This window comes from Falco punctatus, assembly GCF_963210335.1.
Source record: "Falco punctatus genome assembly, chromosome: 1".
Classification (NCBI taxonomy): domain Eukaryota; kingdom Metazoa; phylum Chordata; class Aves; order Falconiformes; family Falconidae; genus Falco; species Falco punctatus.
In genome coordinates this window covers 124,441,984-124,458,999 of record NC_137580.1, presented here as the reverse complement: position 1 = coordinate 124,458,999, position 17,016 = coordinate 124,441,984, and the positions used below count along the sequence as shown (strand labels likewise).

Here is a 17,016-nt window from a genome sequence, read left to right as displayed (position 1 = left end):
CTCTGAAACCTCTCCAATTCTTGCTAGGGGTTAATGGGGAAGCAGTGTTCTTGGGGTGACTGTAGTGCCTGGGAATCCCACAGCAGACAAACCTCTCCTTCATCTCTGCTGTGATCCCTGCTGGTGCTACTGCTCCTTGTCACCCCTGCAGCCCTCACAGTTGTTCCCTCACACTGGGAGGAAGAAATTAGTCTGTAAGCAAAAAGCAAAGATTATTTCTCTTGCACATCAATGTGCAGCACAGGATGGCAAACAGGATTGAGACATCTGGACCTGCTCCATGATGGATCCATCACCATTACAGCTAAACACTTTGGCCAGACTCCACCACCTCTCCTCTCTCTGAGTCACACCTTTAATCTGTTAAAAATTCCACTAAAATTCACATACTACCCCCTTACAGAGGTGGGAAATGGACACATCACCAGGAGTCGTGCAACTTTCCGAAGATTATGTAAAAATTGCTGGTTTGTTGCTGGCCAAGTTTTCTTCCCACTTTTCTGCACTAGCTCCCTAAACATGAAAATACCCCTGCAAAGCAGCGGAGAGGATGTTTTTGCAGATTGCAAGCCAATTACTATCAGTAAAAGACAGAAAATGTAATTAGTAATCTCTGAAGTATGCCCACCTCTTGCAAACATTTCTGCATAGCACGGGACGTTTCTGCTGAGTTCGGTTTGTCAGCGCATTGCAAGGTCACACTGCTGAACAGTTTAACCCCGCCGTGCAAGGGTGGGTTTCACAACACTTTCACACTGATGAGGCCAGTGAAAAAGTCCTGTTGGCTTCCCAGTCTGGACAGCTTTCCCTCAACTTGGATTTAGCCACTGAACTTCCAATACTTGCCTGGACACACCTGTACTCTAAAAAGGGATCCAAGTATTAAAATATGCACCGATATCTCCCTGCAGTGGTATCTGGGATTATTCCCTCTGCCACTGTTTTGATCCTGGTGGAGCTTTCTTGATGATCAACAGCTGTTTCCATGGCATGACCAGTCAGTGGGCTACCTGCAATGAGCTGGAAGCCTCAGTCCTTGTAGACATATATCACCAGTCAAGCCCTAATATTATAGCTGCACGTCACCAACTGATTCGCAAGCAATGATAGGTGCTCAGTGATATAAAAGATATTTCTAGTTCAAGTCCTTATCTGGTGCAAGGAGGAGTAGCCACAGTATTCATCTTCTTCTGCTTTATCAGCTCCCAGTAGAAGGGAAGGTCTTCTGCTGATCATAGGGAGGTAACTAGCTGAGTTTATTCTTGGCTGCTTGATAACTTCACGCTTCAGCCCTCATCCCTCAGGTCATTTAATATTTTGCTCCCGACAGAGCTGTAGAAGCACCAGTTGAAGCCCGGACTATGTGTGTCAGGTACTGGATGGCCTCTCGAAAGGCAGCTGGTGCCATTTGTGAATGGCTCCAGCAGGCTGTAAGGATGCCTTCCCACGCCCCTAGCCCCCTGCCTCTCACGCACATGCTTTATAAGAGCTGTGAGGAGTTAGTTTGGATAGGCATGATAAAAAATAAATGACTTTGTTGTGCTTTTGGAACCAAATAATGCTTTAATAGCAGAATCCTTTTTCAAAGTTAGCAGTTAAGAGTAAGCAGTACTTTAGGCAATCCAGGCATCTGCTGCAGGGACTTTCCCTCGTAATTAGTTAATGAGCTTGATGTACTTTTCCCATCTAATTAAGATGCCATCTTTTTAGCCTCGTTAGGAAAGGTAAACTTTTGAGACATATTAGAGGCAAGTTCCCTGCCTGACCCTTGACTGTGTGCTCTGGTGAGCTGGCAGCACCCTGCTGGACAGCTGCCCAGGGCGCGTGGGGAAGACGTCTGTAAGTCTCTGTGTGTGCGGGGTCGAAGCAAGGTGTGCGATACCCACCTCACACAGGGAAGCTGGCGGACCAAAGGAGAAAAGCAGGCAGGAAAAAGCCCATGCAGCTCTTTTCTGCACAGTCAGTCACCCTTCCTTTCCACAGCTGAAAGTTTTGGTCGCCTGAACAAGCTCTTTGTTCCCAAATCCCACCTGTACGTGGGGTGCAAAGTGCTGCTGGTTCTGCACGGTAACCTGGATGATCACTTCACCAGGACACCCCTTCTGTAGGGCTTGTTCATCAGTCTTCCTTAGGAGTAGTGGCTGTGATAGTCAGTGGTGGAGCTGGCCTTCCTAAAGCCCAGTATCGGGGATTTACAACAAAACTGTCCGTGAGAAAATGGATCTTTAGGAACATATGGAAGCTCGTTTCTCTCACAAGCTCCCTAGTTCCCGAAGCTAGAGGAGGCTGTGTCACCCCAGTCCCATGTCCATCGCTGATATTTTCTGCTTGGATATTCTGTCCTGCATGGAGTGATTACAGGTGTGTAGTACCTATCCCAGTCATTTCTCTGTTCACATGTTCTCTATTCACAAGGCTCAAATAAAAATTAGTTTAGAAACACTAAAATGGAATAATTTCATGAACTGGAATTTCACTTGTGACCCCCTTTTCTGCCTCCCTTGCTGCTGATGCACTTTGGGAGCTCGCTCCTTGCTGCACACCTGGATTGAGATCCAATCCAAACCTGCCAGGACCGGGAGATGCAGAACTTCAGGGAGGTGGAGTTCCAGCCCCGATTCCCAGCTTTGACTCCACTTGGGGACTAAATATGTGTTCATCTTCATTTTGGGCATTATCCTTACTGTGATTCACAGGACAAAGGTGCCCAGGAGAGCCTAAGGGCAGGGCTGGGAGGTAGGACAGCCTCCTCCCAACTGCCTGCAAGCTAATGGGGGATTTGCTGGTTTGTGAGCACCATCTGCACGAGCAGAGGGAGTCATGCTTATTCAAAGAGACACCCTGGACCCAAAGAGAAGGAGCAGATCTCAGCAAAGCCAGTGGTTTCACCAAACTCAAAAGAGTTACTCTGAAAGAGCTGGGAAGCTGCAAGCCTGATGGTTGGTCAGGGCTGCAGGCTGCGAGTTTTCTCTGGCAGCAAATGAAAGCAGTATCAGCTACAGTAGCTGGAAGCTGCCTGTATGCTGGAATGCCAAAATACAGGAGAGAGCATTGTGAGCATGAATCCAAAAGAAGAAGGGCTACGGTGCTTGGCAGAGGGATTGCTAAGCAAGGAACCTGCTGGCTTTTGTGCTGAGTTTGCATGGGCACCGTGACCACCACCAGGGTTGCAGGAGGGAGAGGCACAGAGGGTCAGGAGCAGCACGGGGGACCATAGCCACCGTTGTTTGCTCTGCCTGGTGCAGAAGTCACTTTGGCTGACACGGGAGAGGACAGTCATGGACCCACATGACCTCCCATTGCTACTCCAGCTCCACTCAGTTCTGTTGCAAATCACCGTAAGGCACAGGGGTCTTGGGCGTAGGTTTCCCCTGCTAAATGGGGCAGCAGCTCCTGCTCTTTCACAGAGCAGCTGGTGCCAGATCCACATTAGGATGAAGGAGTCCGGGTAGAACTGAGTAACTTACTGACTTTCAAAACCAGAAAGTGAACTGGTGGCCACACTGGGGTTTCTGTCAGCTTCTTTTCCCAGCTGACCCCATTTTTATATGTTCCCCCTTCATAGCTGGGCTCCAAAGCCTGGATATATTTCCTCCTGGCCTGCCATCGTGCTGATGGGATTTAAATATGAAAAGCATTGCTCTCTGTGCAAGTTAAGCCTTTGGTTAAAAGTGCAGGATGTTAAGAGGTGCAGGATTTTTTTAGTCTCTTGTAAGATCTTTTTCAGTGTCTCCTTATGAGATGGCGTTGAAAGTCTCTGTAATATAATGATCTCACACACTGTATATGCAATATCTCTCCTCCCTTTATGTAGAGTTTTCCTAGCTAATTTCACAGTACACTCCATTAAATCGCCATCCTTTGCTGTGAACTCTGGAGGTTCTTGCTGCCACATGGTACATGTGGCTGCTGCTTGTGTATCTGCCTTGAATTAATGCGGACAGCCTTCATCTCCTGCAGACCTTTTGCAAAGATCAATGGGCTTAATCCTTAGCCTCCAGAATTGGGCCCCAGAGCCACACAAATCCCCTCTAGTGAGCTTTCTCTGCCTCTTACCCTGTGGTCCAACGTTTTCTTGGCAGTCTTTGAGCAAAAGTTTGACCTCCTTCGGTTTGGGAAATGCCAGCTCCTAGAAACTCAGACGAATGAAGTGGGATGTGTCCCTCAGCCAGCTTAGGACCCTCTCCCTGCACCACAGCCTGCTGGGGCCTTGAGGCTGGCATTTCTCCTGGGCCGCTGCAATTACCAGTTATCCCACACCTTTGCCATTGCTCATCCGTGCCCAGGTTTGGAGGACGGAGGTTGCAGAAAGCTCCCTTCTCCCCCAAGAAGCTCTTGTGAGACCCACCCTGCAGCACTGCGTCCAGCTCTGGGGTCCCCAGCATCAGAAGGGCATGGACCTGTTGGGGCGAATCCAGAGGAGGGCAGGGCCATGAGGGTGCTCAGGGCTGGAGCACCTCTCCTGAGAGGACAGGCTGGGACAGCTGGGGTTGCTCAGCCTGGAGAAGGCTCCGGGGAGACCTTAGAGCAGCCTCCCAGTACCTAAAGGGGCCGACAAGAAAGCTGGAGGGGGCTTGTTACAGGGGCACGTAGCGATAGGACAAGGGGGAATGGTTTTGAACTGAAAGAGGGGGCATTTAGATTGGATAGAAAGAAGAAATTCTTCACCACAAGGGTGGCAGGACACCGGCACAGGCTGCCCAGAGCAGCTGTGGGTGCCCCATCCCTGGCAGTGTCCCAGGCCAGGCTGGACGGGGCTGGGGGCAACCTGGGCTGGTGGGAGGGGTCCCTGCCCAGGGCAGGGGGGTGGAACCAGATGATCTTTAAGGTCCCTTATAAGCCAAAACTTTCTGTGGTTCTATGAATAAGGGTCAAAAGCAAGAAAAAGGGAGCAACTGTGGATTCAGAACTGCCGGCACCACTTCTACAGCTAAGGTAATTGTCATCTTCAAGCCTTCGTTTATGTTTTCCCAAATCAGTCAGCTCAAGGCTTCATCCAAAATCCAGTTTTTTCAGTGGTGCCTTCAGTGGGCCATAAATCCAGCTCCCCAAAGGTGACCCTCGGCTGCCACTCACCTCGGTGCCAGGCACCCTGCCGTGCCCCCTGGGGTGGCATTTCTTGGCTTAGGAGCCCCAGCAATAAGGCGAGGACAAGGAGGCCACCACAGGTCGAGCTGCAGGCTTTTACATTCACGTGGTATCCCCTGGCCCAGCTGAAAAAAAAAGGATAAAGCAGGGATGAGAGGATGAAGAAAGAAGAAGCAGGGCAGAAAAACAACGGGAGGAGAAGGTTATGGCGATAAAACATACTTTAGCATAAGCTTCTCCAATAAACTGCAGATACAATGCTCTGGGGTGAGCAAGGAGGGAAATTCTCTTCTTTCTCCCCAAACCACGCAGACCTCGCTCCTTGCAGTGACACTGCTGCCACCTCGGTCCCCCCAGGCAGCTGGCCAGAAGGGAGGCTGCCAGTCATCCGGTGGCGCTTTGATGCGGGCACAAAAGAACAAGTCATTTGAGACGCTTCCTGACTGGTGGCCTGTATCAGCTTGTGAATCATCTGAACGCTTCTGCTTAATCCGCTTGTGTATCTTTGAAGCCTTTTCTGTCTCGCAAACAAATGATCAACTGCAACTTATTTTTAATCCATTAAAAGCTTCCAGATATTCCCCTGTAAAAACAAAATACCCTGCCTCAGTACCTCGGGCAGGGGTGAATTTTGTATTGATTTGGTCTCCACTGAGCACAGCCAAATATTAACATCAATTTGTGAGTTACTTGCTAGGAAGAAATGTCAAAGGTTCAGCTTTTACTGCGATCTAATCCTAGCTATTAAAATACTGCGGTCTCAAGGAAAGTAGCTACAAGACGGTGTCAAAGTGACTTGGACTTCGGTGTTGGGCATGGCACCCTTGATCCGAGGGGGCTAGAAAGTCAGGTCTGGTGTGTGGAAAGAAATCCTGGCCAAGCAGTACCGGGACAAGCTCAAAGCAACACTTCTACTGTTGTCTTTCATTTGCAGCTGGACATACGTGGAAGGACACCATGCTCTTGCAAGACATTTATATATCTACCCTCCCATTAAGTTTTATGTGAATTAATTACTGCTTTCCATTCCTTCTTCTGTGTTTTGCTCTAACTCTCTGAACGAAAAACTAAAATTACAAAATCCAGCTGAAACTTAATTGAAAACACCAAGTTCCATCTGGCCTCACATAAATTATGGTCAAAGTTGCCATTTTAAAGAACGGTTGTTGTTGTTTTTTAATGCCAAACTATAAATCAGTTCAAATTGTGTTCAAACCAGCTCAAAATTGGGACCAGGTTTGCTCAAGGAGTTTGCAAACCGGAGCAAAAAGCTTTGGGCAAAGCTCAGCCGAGCACTGAACGTGCAACAAGCCAAGTGAGCGCGGGGTTTTGTGCCAAACGTTTCCCAGAGATGTGCTTCTCACACAGCTCCGCGCTGATTTATGCCCGGTGGAGAGCGAGGAGGGTGGTGTGGGCAGGGATGCCCTTCCCTTTGCAGAGGAGAAGCGGGAGGGGAAGGAGCTCAGGTGGGCACGTTAAGGGAGGAGGGAAGGGCAGCACAGGTGCCTCTTGTTTTGCCTTGATGGGGCTGTGAGCCTTTCCCAGGGACCTCGCTCTTAAGAGCGGTTGCAGCACAGCCTGGCTCCTTCCCTGGGACGTGGGGTGCTGAGGACCCCAATATCACAGTCTTCTACCTGGCTGCTCAGCTGCGACAGTGGTGGTGGCGTAGTCCTGTGCTGTCCCTGCTCGGTGAAGCCAAAGGACGGCAGGACCTGCTCATCTGTGCCCAGGCTAAGGGCGGCTGTGCAGGTGAGCGGGGCGTGCGGCGGGGTGTGAGGGCTGGTGACAAAGGGTGAGTGGCATGTGTCCATCCTGGTGTCCCCTCGCCACCCTGGGAGCGCAGGGAGAGCCTGGCCCCTGCCGTGGGCCGTGTGTTGTGTCCTGCTACCTGTGCAAGAGCAGGCCGAGGGCTCTGTCTTCCTCCGGGTCATCTGCTGCTTTATTTAACCTTAAAAATTGTCGGGCTGGGGGTGTTTTTAACCACGTGGTCTGAAAATCCCTCGCACAGCACTCACTTTTGATCACGTAAACGGAGCAAGCCTGTGTTTTACACTCTTTCTTGGTTTTCCTGATGCTGAGGAGGTGCAAGCGAGCTTTCCTTTGCGGCCCCCAGCCTGGTCTGTGTGCTGTGGTGCCAGCCTGGCACCAGTGTGATGCTGTCCCATGAGCTGCAGCCGGTGGTGCTGCTTGAGTGTGGCCTGACGGGTGAGGATGAGGCCCCGAGACACAAAAAGCGCCTCCGCAGCACGGCCCTGCCGTTCGGCTGTAGTGCTGCTCTTGAGAGGCTGTAAATAACGCAGGAGAGATCGCGCGGGATGATTTTGTAAGAGCAACCAGAAGTGAGATTGCTCTGTGAGATTGGGGATGAAAACGCTTCTTAAATGTGTAGTGAGCAGTAGAGTTAGTAGTTGTGTTAAAAATTGAATGTGAGATGTTGCTGCCCTTGGGAGGTTGACTGGGTTACATTTCTGGTATTTAATGCCTGCGCATCTTTGAGACACAAACACTCAGCTGATCCTTCTTCCATTTTGGCTGACTGTGCCTTCTGGAGTTGAGCATCCTCCTGTGATGTGTAAATGATGAGTGACTTCTGATGATCAAAGAGGGCTGGTTTGATAGGCATATTTCAGCTTCCTATTTGATACCCAGATGGCATTTTGTATCAGCCCTCTCATCCAAACCTATCTCATTCAGAACATGCGTTTACTGGATTAATTCTCGTCAGGCAGCTCGTTAAACGGGAGCCATTCCTTCTCCTGGCCCTGCTCCTGCCAGGCTTGTGATGGCAAGCACCTCTGCTTCTGTAACTGTAGGCACCCCGGGGTCCCCCAGGACGTGATTCAGATGTGCAAATTTTGTTCTGAGCAAGAGCGGGGGGTTAGGGTCAAGTTCCTGGGAAAAGCATTACTTCCGTGTCGCAGTAGTGCGAACAGAGCAAAATCCACGTCCCCTGCCATGTGGGAAATGGGACGGGGTAAACTCCTCGCAAATTGCCTGTCCCATCCCTGTGTGTGCAGGCTGTGGTGCTGGGGAGGCAGCTGCCTGCCCTGGCAAAGGGCTCCTGCCTGGGCATCCCTCACGGCAGGGCGGCGGGGACCGGCACGTCCTTCGGTGGAGTTGCTGGAGGAGTCTGAGGGAGTAGGTGCTCTGAATCAAAGCTTTGAATTCCAGGTGTGAAGTGAAGCATTTCTGCTGTAGTTGGTTGGAAAAGCTCAGTAATTCACATCAGAGGGTGAAAAAAATTTGTGTCTTATTTTTCATCTTTAAAAAGACAACTAGAGCTGGTGTTCTCCTCGTTGTGTCAAAGGAAGATACCGGTCTCCAGCGTGTGGGGAAACACTTTAGCCTCGTCCCTTTCTGATGCTTCCTTTTGTCTTTAGTCAGAAAGAGGAGGCAAACCAGCATTTGCCGCTGCCTCAGCTTGGAGAAAGTTGCTGCAAAGTAACTGTCCCCTGTGTGCAAACCTGTAGTAAAAAGGGAATGATAGATGATTTGTATTTGGATCCGAAAGGTACTTTATGTTGAGAGAGGGTTGATCTGCAGGAGCATTGTCCAGCTTCACTTTGCATTTGTTCCTGTCCACTGGAGTGTAACTGGCGTGGCTGGGAGCTGGCTTTAGGGTCTGAGGTGTGGACGCAGCCTCTCCCACCGCTGCTGTTACTGGAGTGTGAAGCACTCCAAAATGCAATGGGCAAAAACCCAAGCGAGAGGCAAGTGATGATGGTTAGACACTGCGTCCTCAGTCCAGAGAGCTCTGTGTCCTCAAAATTACAATATAGTGTGGGCTTTGGAAGCTGTGGCTTGATTTTTTTTGTTTGTTTGTTTGTTAGCTGGGAACTAAAGGGTTTTCCTCCACAGTTTCAAGAAGTGAGGGATGGGGCAGCGAGACCATGGCACTGTCAGAAGTGGACACTGCTTGCTGCAGAAATATTGTGGTTATATGACCGGTTGCTATCATCCCACTGCTTAACCTTCCAAAGAGTAAAAATACTTCAGACCCCTGAAAGCAGCAGTAAATGGCTGGCTTTGGCTCCAAAATGTTATAGGAATCACAGGGACTTTGATCCCCCATCACTCCACCCCCTTCTACTTTCTGTTGTTTAACATTTACCAAACATTGCATCTCTTCACATAAAAATTCACCTTTGTGTTGCTACATATAATCATTGAATAGTGATAATAACAATAAAACTCCTAGGAAATCTCCCTGTGGCAACAAGTAATTGACCCAAGAATTTTCACTACAAGGAATTTTTTTTTAATAACCACACAGCACTAGAGATGCCCGTTCATCGGGGGATACACCGCTATTGTTCTCATCAGTCCTGATGCTTTGCCTTCACCCTTTGAGTTTTCTCAAAGGATTGAGATTATTTGGTTTCTTTGAAGAACAAAGGATAAAGAATTTTTTTTAGATGACTGGCTATTTTGATCTGCAAGGTCTGCGCGCAGTGTGAGGGAACAAACATCACTAAATCATTAAGGGAAAAGGGAAGGGTATGCATAATGGAAAGGAGAAACACAAAAGCCACTGAGTCCAGCGGTTAGAGGAAGGTGCTGGCAGCCAGTGCCTGGGTGTTGCTTTCAGCCCTGCCGCTGATCCAGCACGAGGGTTGCTGCCTTGCTCCTCTGGACCTTGGTTTCTCTTATCTATCGTTTGGCAGGATAAGTCTTACAGCCAAAAGACTTTGTCAGATTAAATTAGTTATAGTTTTCAATTCCTTGGGCCTTTAGAGAAATAACAGATGTTAAGTTGTGCCTGCACCTGTCTTCAAATGCAGCCAGTGCTTTGCTGCAAGATATAAGATGTCATCAAGGTGTCTAAAAATCCCGCTAGGCTGCCTGACCTCCCTGTCTGCAGCTGCATGTGGTGCTGAGGATGCCGCCCTTGGGTACCTGATGCGAGGCTGCGGTGAGCAGCGGGATGAGGGATGCTCACCTGGTCTCTGCTGCTGCAGCAGCGCACGGTCCTCAGTCTGTTTTCTTCTCCTGAAATCTTTTGTCCCCTTCTTGGCGGCAGGGGTTTGCAGCAGAAGGGTCTATGCATCAACCATTCAGATAATGGTCAAAGCACCTAATTTAGGAGCCATCGTCCTCAGGCTTGCTGATGGCTAGTGTCACATAGGACACCTTGAAGGGGACGTAAGGCAGACCCAGGAGACTTCAGCAAGGACTGGCCAAACCAAGGTGCCGCCTTTGCCCCTCCAGGATGTAATGCTTTAGAGTTTGCCTTGCTGTTTTCCAGCAAACAGCTCTACAGAAAATGAAAATCCTTCTGTGAATCTGTACGTCATAGGATAACGCAAACGTACTTCCCATTCAAATGTGCCTTTTCCATTTTGGGAGATAAGAAAAGATCACATGTCTAAGGAAATAGGATTAGCCTGTAATTAAGGAAAAATCCTTCTACTTAGCATAACAATTTTTTAAAACAGTGAATATTACCTGCTAATTATGGGGTACACGACATAATAAAACGATGTTTAATTTGTACATGAGTGTCTATTTTCATTCAATTTGAAAAAAAAGAATGTTAATATAGTCATTCACCCAGATGCATAAATAAAAGAAATCTTCTAAAATTCCAGCTTAACAAACAGCATCCTGCAGAGTCCATCGCTGCTCCTGCTGGGTGGGATACAGCAGATGATGATGATGCTCAGCTCGTGGTGGTGACTCCCAGGGTGTGCACTTACCACGAGGCTGTCACAGACTGTCTTTGGGTTGAGCAAGGTCTGTGCAAGGGCGTCGTAGAGCTGGAGGCTATAAACCATGGAGAACAGATGAGTTCTCCACTTCAGAGTTTTGGTCAGAAACCGAGCGCTGCAGCATGACCCTTGGCCAGGGCCTGGAGCCGTGCTGGGCTTGTCCTTCACAATTTTTTCACAAAACCAGACTACACTAGGTTTTTACAAAGTCTGGACTTGTACAAGTGAGCTTGGACTATGCTGTAGTTGAACTACACCCTTCCTTAGTGGACCTGGGGAAATAGTTTGCTTGAAGCTATGGAGGGCAAGTGAGCTTATTCTGATCAAATATTGGTCCCCCTATTACCCATCAGTTTTAGATTTAGTCCTGAATTCTGTGAATGCTTAAACACATGTTTTGCTTCACACACTTAACGGAACACTCACTTACACACAGTTAAACATTTGTACTGGTTTTCACAGGATCCGAGAGTCTGCCACAGATATTTCAGTTTCAACGTACACTTCACATCCCTCGAATTGGAGCTGGTCTTGTTTCAGAAACAACCCACTACCTTAACAAGTCACTTTGATGCGCTAATCCCCTTCCTGCCCTCCGGACGCATTACATGAGCATGTCCCTAATCTTCAGTGGGGATTTTTTTCTGGTGATTTCAGGTTCCATATGTTGTCTTGAGATGAATGAGTGCTCCTGACACACAAGATGGTAGTAGCGGTGGTGGTTGTGGGGTTAACCAGAACAACTTCTGAAAACGTAGAAAGGGAGAAAACATCACATCTGCTGAAGTGCCACTGCCATGTGTGAGGAATTTCCCAGCTTTGGCAGCCCGTCCTTGAAAAATGAACAGTGCTGCTGTGCTGCAGTCCACGCCGGGCGGCACGGTAGCAGGGCAAAGAGGGTAGTGGTGGAAGGAAGGCAATGCTGGATAACAAGAGACCTGTTTTTTCAGAAATATGGAGTATTTTCCAAATTTCAGCAGTGCTCACGCCAGCCCAGGTTGGCATCTGAGCAGGCTGGTATCAAGGCTGCTCTCCTGCCTGAGCTCTGGGTGCAGGTTGCAGGGCATCGCCCTCGGGCTGGGGGCAGTGGGGCAGTTGTCCTGTTCCCCATTCCAGGAGGCACCATGATGGTGCTGGGCTCGGGGCCAGGTGGTGCTGTGCCTGGTGAGCAGTGCCGGCCCAGTGCCTCGGCTTCCTGGCTGTAGAAGAGAAATACTAAAATCTACCTTGCAGAAAAGTGAGGCTTCCTCGATTAATAAATGTGCTCGCAGGCTTGCCAGATGAAAGAAATGTAAAATACCTTGATAGCTTCTTTTATGATCATTAATAATAGTATAACTTACCTGAAAGGCACTGTGCATGTCCCCAGTGAGTTTTGATCTCTTGTCACGCCTGGGTATGTGGGATGGGTAAGGCTCTGTCTCCTTGGGGAGTTGTTAGATGAGAAAACAGGCGGCAGATATTTCTCCACCCCCTGCTTCGCTCTATTCCCAACACTGCTTCGCTCCCAAGGATCAATATCTGAACTGAGAAATTATATTATTAAGCTGCATATTGTAACCATACATCAAGTAGAGTCCACTTCCTCCCCTTGGCACGCATTAGCATGCCCTGGTGGAGTGGTGCTTCTTTTGAAAAGATTAAGAGCATCAGCCATGCAAAATACGTGGTGTTGTAGGAGTGGGACAGTCCTTCTGCAGAGCATGTCTGACTACTTTGTGCGGATTGCTCCCTCTCAATTTGCATTACAGAAAAACAATCTTTTATTTATTTAAGTTGGAAATCCCTTTGCATCTGAACTTCAAGTGTGCAGCAAACACACTTTGATCATTTTAATGCAGAAGTCACTGATTTACAATAAATATTGTGTTTTCTTTTCATTCTTCTTTTTGTTCTTTGAGGAGATTAGAGCCAAGGAAGGAAAATAATTTTGACCTCATTAAAATTGCCTGGTGAAAGAAATGCGCAGAATGAGGAAGATGCTGGGCTTCAAATTGTCCCAAGCTAAGGACAGAAATTACAGCATTGATTGCTCATTAATTCCTGGTGCAGTTTATAAGGGCTGGGAGGAGAAGTGACTCTACTCGCAGTGCCTTTGAATGTGCTTGGGGGGAGCCTGGCTGTTTTCTGTGAAGCATCAGGAGGGAACGATGCACCGAGATGCATCATGGCTTTGGGTGGGAGGCTGAGGTAGTGGAGGGGGAGCCCAGCCCCCACCCTGTGGAGGGATGGGGGTGCATGCGTGGGGTGCGCTGGGTGATGTGCCCTTGAAGGGTTCCAGACTTGTGGGTACCTGGCAGCCCAATGACAGTCAAAACCCACAAAGGTGTGCAAGTGCTAAGATAGCGAAAGCTTTGATGTGGATCCTCTCTGAATGTTGCCATGGAGCGGTGTTGGGAGCATCTGCCTCCTGTCCCCTCTTCCCGCGGCGGGTGATGCACGGGGGAGAAAAGCCTCTGCCCAGCGTGAGCATCGGCGGCTGGAACGGTCGCTGCGTGGCTGTGCAAGTGGAGCACTGCTCTCATGGGTTCCCGGCTCTGAGGATGGCCGGGATTGGTACCCAAACTCTGATTTTATAAATACACTAGCTGCTCAAACCCTGGTCCCCAGAGCCCAGGTGACAAGTGGGATGGCGGTGCCCTGTTATGGACTCCTGCACGTGCCAGCTCGGCTCTGACAGGGCTGGTACAGCAAAGCAGTGCAGCGCTGCAAGCGTAACTGGTTTCCTCTTTCCTGCAATTATTCTGTGGTGTTAATTGCACACATTTTTGATGTCTACCAGGGTCTGAACTTGCACTGCCAAGCTGAGAAGGGGACCAGGATTAAGTGCAAAAAAGGGCAGTGAAGTACTAGAAAAGCAGCAGCTTTTCTGGAACACTAGACGTGGTACCATCTCCGGGTTAGAAATTTTTTCTAGTGAACAGATTTGGTGGTGTTTATGTGAAATCAGGGAGTGGAGTTTAGGATCAAATCAGTCAGAAATTGATCCACGGTGATCTGTTAAAGTTGGTACTTGGGGCTGGGCAGTTTGCTGGGCTGTTGTGGCGTGTTGGGCCGTGCAGAGGCTGAACCCACGGCAGCACAGCCTCCTTGCTGCTGCCCAGGGAAGCTTTAATGTGGACTTGCAGAACCCCTCTCCCTTCTGAGGACAGAACTAGATACAAAGTGAGTACTTAAAAACCCCAAAACCCACAACAAAACCCCCCAAAACCATTAAAAAAACCAAAACAAACACCAAGCCACAAAAACCCCAAACAAAAAAACCCCAACACTCCCCTCCAAAACCCAAAGCCTATTCAGCCCACCTCGAACAAATGCAGCTTTCTTCTGGAGTAATCCAGTGTAAAGGGAAGGGCTCAGCTCCCTTTATACCCCCGCTGCACTGACACTGATCCAAGCTGACTTGGGTCTTTGTGGCCATCCCGATGCCAGGAGCAGCAGGTCCAGCTTACAGGTGTGAATTCCAGCTCTGTCCCTTTTAAAAGGGGGATTTTCATGCTGGGCAGGCTTGGACAGAACACAGTTAAACAAAAAGAGCAGTTTACTTTGCCTGTGGTGTGCTCCTGCCTTCCCTTTCTGTCCGTTGCTGCTCTTTTAGTATTTCCTTAATCAGTGTGGGTTCCTTCTTGCTTCATTCAATGCTTTTTCTTCCTTTTTTCATCCTGGAGCAAATCTATGAAATCATATTACTGAGCTAAATTTCTAAAGGAAAAGCCATAAGGAAACTCGAGTTGCTAGAGCTTTACTTGAGGTTGTAACTGGAACCAGCAAGAGCAGTAGGTGTATTGATTGCACCAGGTAGATCGGTTACTTCAGGCCATAAAGGGTTATTTTGTACTTGGTTGGAAGCTGCCAGCTGCTTAGTCCATGGTGTGTATTGGGTTTGCAGTGCTGAGCATCGGGGACAGATGTGGCGGAGGGGAATGATGGGTTTACTTTTTACAGGGAGGGCTGTGAATAAAGAAGCCTGAGAACATCTTTGGGTTCTCCTAAATCAGGCTTTCCTCCAGTGCAGCCGAGCCCAGAATCCAGCCCATAATCTTCCCTTTTGCTCCACAATAATTTATTATTATACAGGATTGTAACCAGAACAGTTTAGCTTAAGTGATCCACTCTCAATTACATGCTACTGTGTTACTTCAGATACAAAGAGACCAGAGACACATCCCTTTATCCAGAGCATCTTAAACAAACAAAGCAGGGGGGTTAGTGGCAATGTAAACACATTTAAATTACCCTCTTTGGAAAACCCTGATCACTCATTATGGTCAAATCCAGCTGGATGGAGCCAGAGTGACACTTCAAGGTTTCTGTCTGCTGGGAAAATGCATGTTGGGGAGCATGTGAACAAACATACACACAAACTCACCATGCTATCTCATATGGAAAAGTTGTGTGTATTGTGTTGGGTTTTTTTTTATTGAGGAAATCCTGGACTGGTTGGCAGTTGTCCTGCTCCATCCTGCGCACACCAGGGCCTTCCAGTGTGCCTTGGTGTTGTGCCTCTGGTTTACAGCAAAGATGAAGCTTTGCACAAAATTATCAGTATTGCAGCTGACAGGATGATTTTTCTAATGGAGGCAAATCTGGGGAGTAATAAAATAGCAGGCATCATTTCTGACCCCTTTTTGTATCCGAACTCATCCTCTCCTTCAACTTCAGCAGGTAGGAAGGACCAAGAAGGGCATCCTGGGAACATGTTCCTAGCTCTTTCCCACTGCTTTCCATCTCCATGGAGAGACTGGCATTGTGATGTGCCCATGCACTAACGAGTTCTGTCCAGAGCACGTCTAACCCTGGCAGCAAGCCTAATGGCTGTGACCCTGCTGGTGTCCCAGGGAACGTGGATGGTCAGGATGCATCACCCCTATCGCACCAACCCAGGCTGGGGAGCTGAATCACCAGAGGGGCAGTGGGGAAAAATCATTCCCACCAGCTCTAGTGGAAAAGCAGTCACCCCTGGCTGCTGCTTTATCCCCTCCATCCTGAAAGTGCATCTGACCTTGTTCCTCTGTTGCACAGCTGCACGAGGGGAGGTTTCCCTCCCTTATTCGTGCCTCATTTTGTCTGCCAGCTGGGAAGATGCTGGGTTTCATGTCATCCCAAGCTAGGGATGGAAATCACAGCATCCCAGGGAGACGGGGAGGGTCCCAAAGCTCAAGTGAAGGGGTTGGCACGGAGCAGTGTGTGCCCCGGCAATTGCAGCGGAGCATCAGAGGGGCTCACAGGGCACAGGGCTCCATCACTCACCCCGTGTCTCTGCGTGGGAAAGAAAAGCCCAGGTCCCTTCCTTTCTCCACACTGCTTGCTGAGATGTTTAAAAATGAACACTGGTTTTCACTTAAGCCTCATTTCCTGTCAATGTAATGGGATTTGATCATGCAATTCCCTTCATACCCAATTTACAATGAGCATGTTTTGCTGGGAAAACTCTGGATCTTGGTGGTGTTACAGTGGGTCTGAATTCCTCCTTTCCTCTAAGTGGGTTTAGCAAGGCTGTTTCCAGGGACAGCACCAGCACGTCCTGAGAAAATTCCGTCAAAGCCCAGACAACATTTTCCAGTTATTATCCAGTAACTGACTGAGTAGGTTTCCCATTGACAATAAAACTGGGTAAAAGGAAGTGATTAACAGCTTACAACTATATCTAGTTCCTTCTGAGTGAAGCTCTTTGCTTTATTTTGAGACTTGGAAGATGAACTGTACAGTATATTGTTTGAAAATGCATCCTCTGTTTTGGAAAATCTCCATATATTTTGTTTCCATGTTATCTGCACAGTTGTAATTAGAAAATCATGTGCCTGCTACATGACCCCCTCATAAAGAACATATTTAAAGTGAGACAATAACATTCAATTCCCTTTCTAAACCATCAAAAAGAAAATGGTTTTCAAGGCATTTCTTCCTCCTTCCCAATTCCCTCCCTTCAGCCACTTGGGTGGTCTCATTTGACAAGTTTTACAATAGAGGACTTTTTTTTTCTTTTTTTTTTTTTCTTTTTCTCATGGACAAACATGTAAGTGCACGAGAAAATCTGGAACTGGGAAACAAAATGCTCCCCCACACTCTTCCCCCAGAAAAACTCAGAGGCTGAATAATGGCAGCTCCTTCCAAAGCTCCTGGCAGAGGCAGGGCAAGAGGGAGACCTTGCAAAGGGAAATCTGCTCAGCACGCCCCCCATCCCCCCCCCCTTTTTTTTTGCTTTTTTTTTTTTTTTTTT

The 17,016-nt window shown here is 48.4% G+C and overlaps 1 protein-coding gene across 1 annotated transcript in view; it reads left to right on the top strand.

Annotated features, from left to right (window-relative positions):
- Positions 1-17,016, top strand: part of RGS9 (regulator of G protein signaling 9) — a 64,077-nt gene extending 47,061 nt beyond the window's left edge. The window contains exon 19 of the mRNA XM_080402395.1: positions 1-17,016. This exon is cut by the window's left edge and continues 13,263 nt beyond it. The gene's annotated coding sequence lies outside the window, so the exon portion shown is untranslated.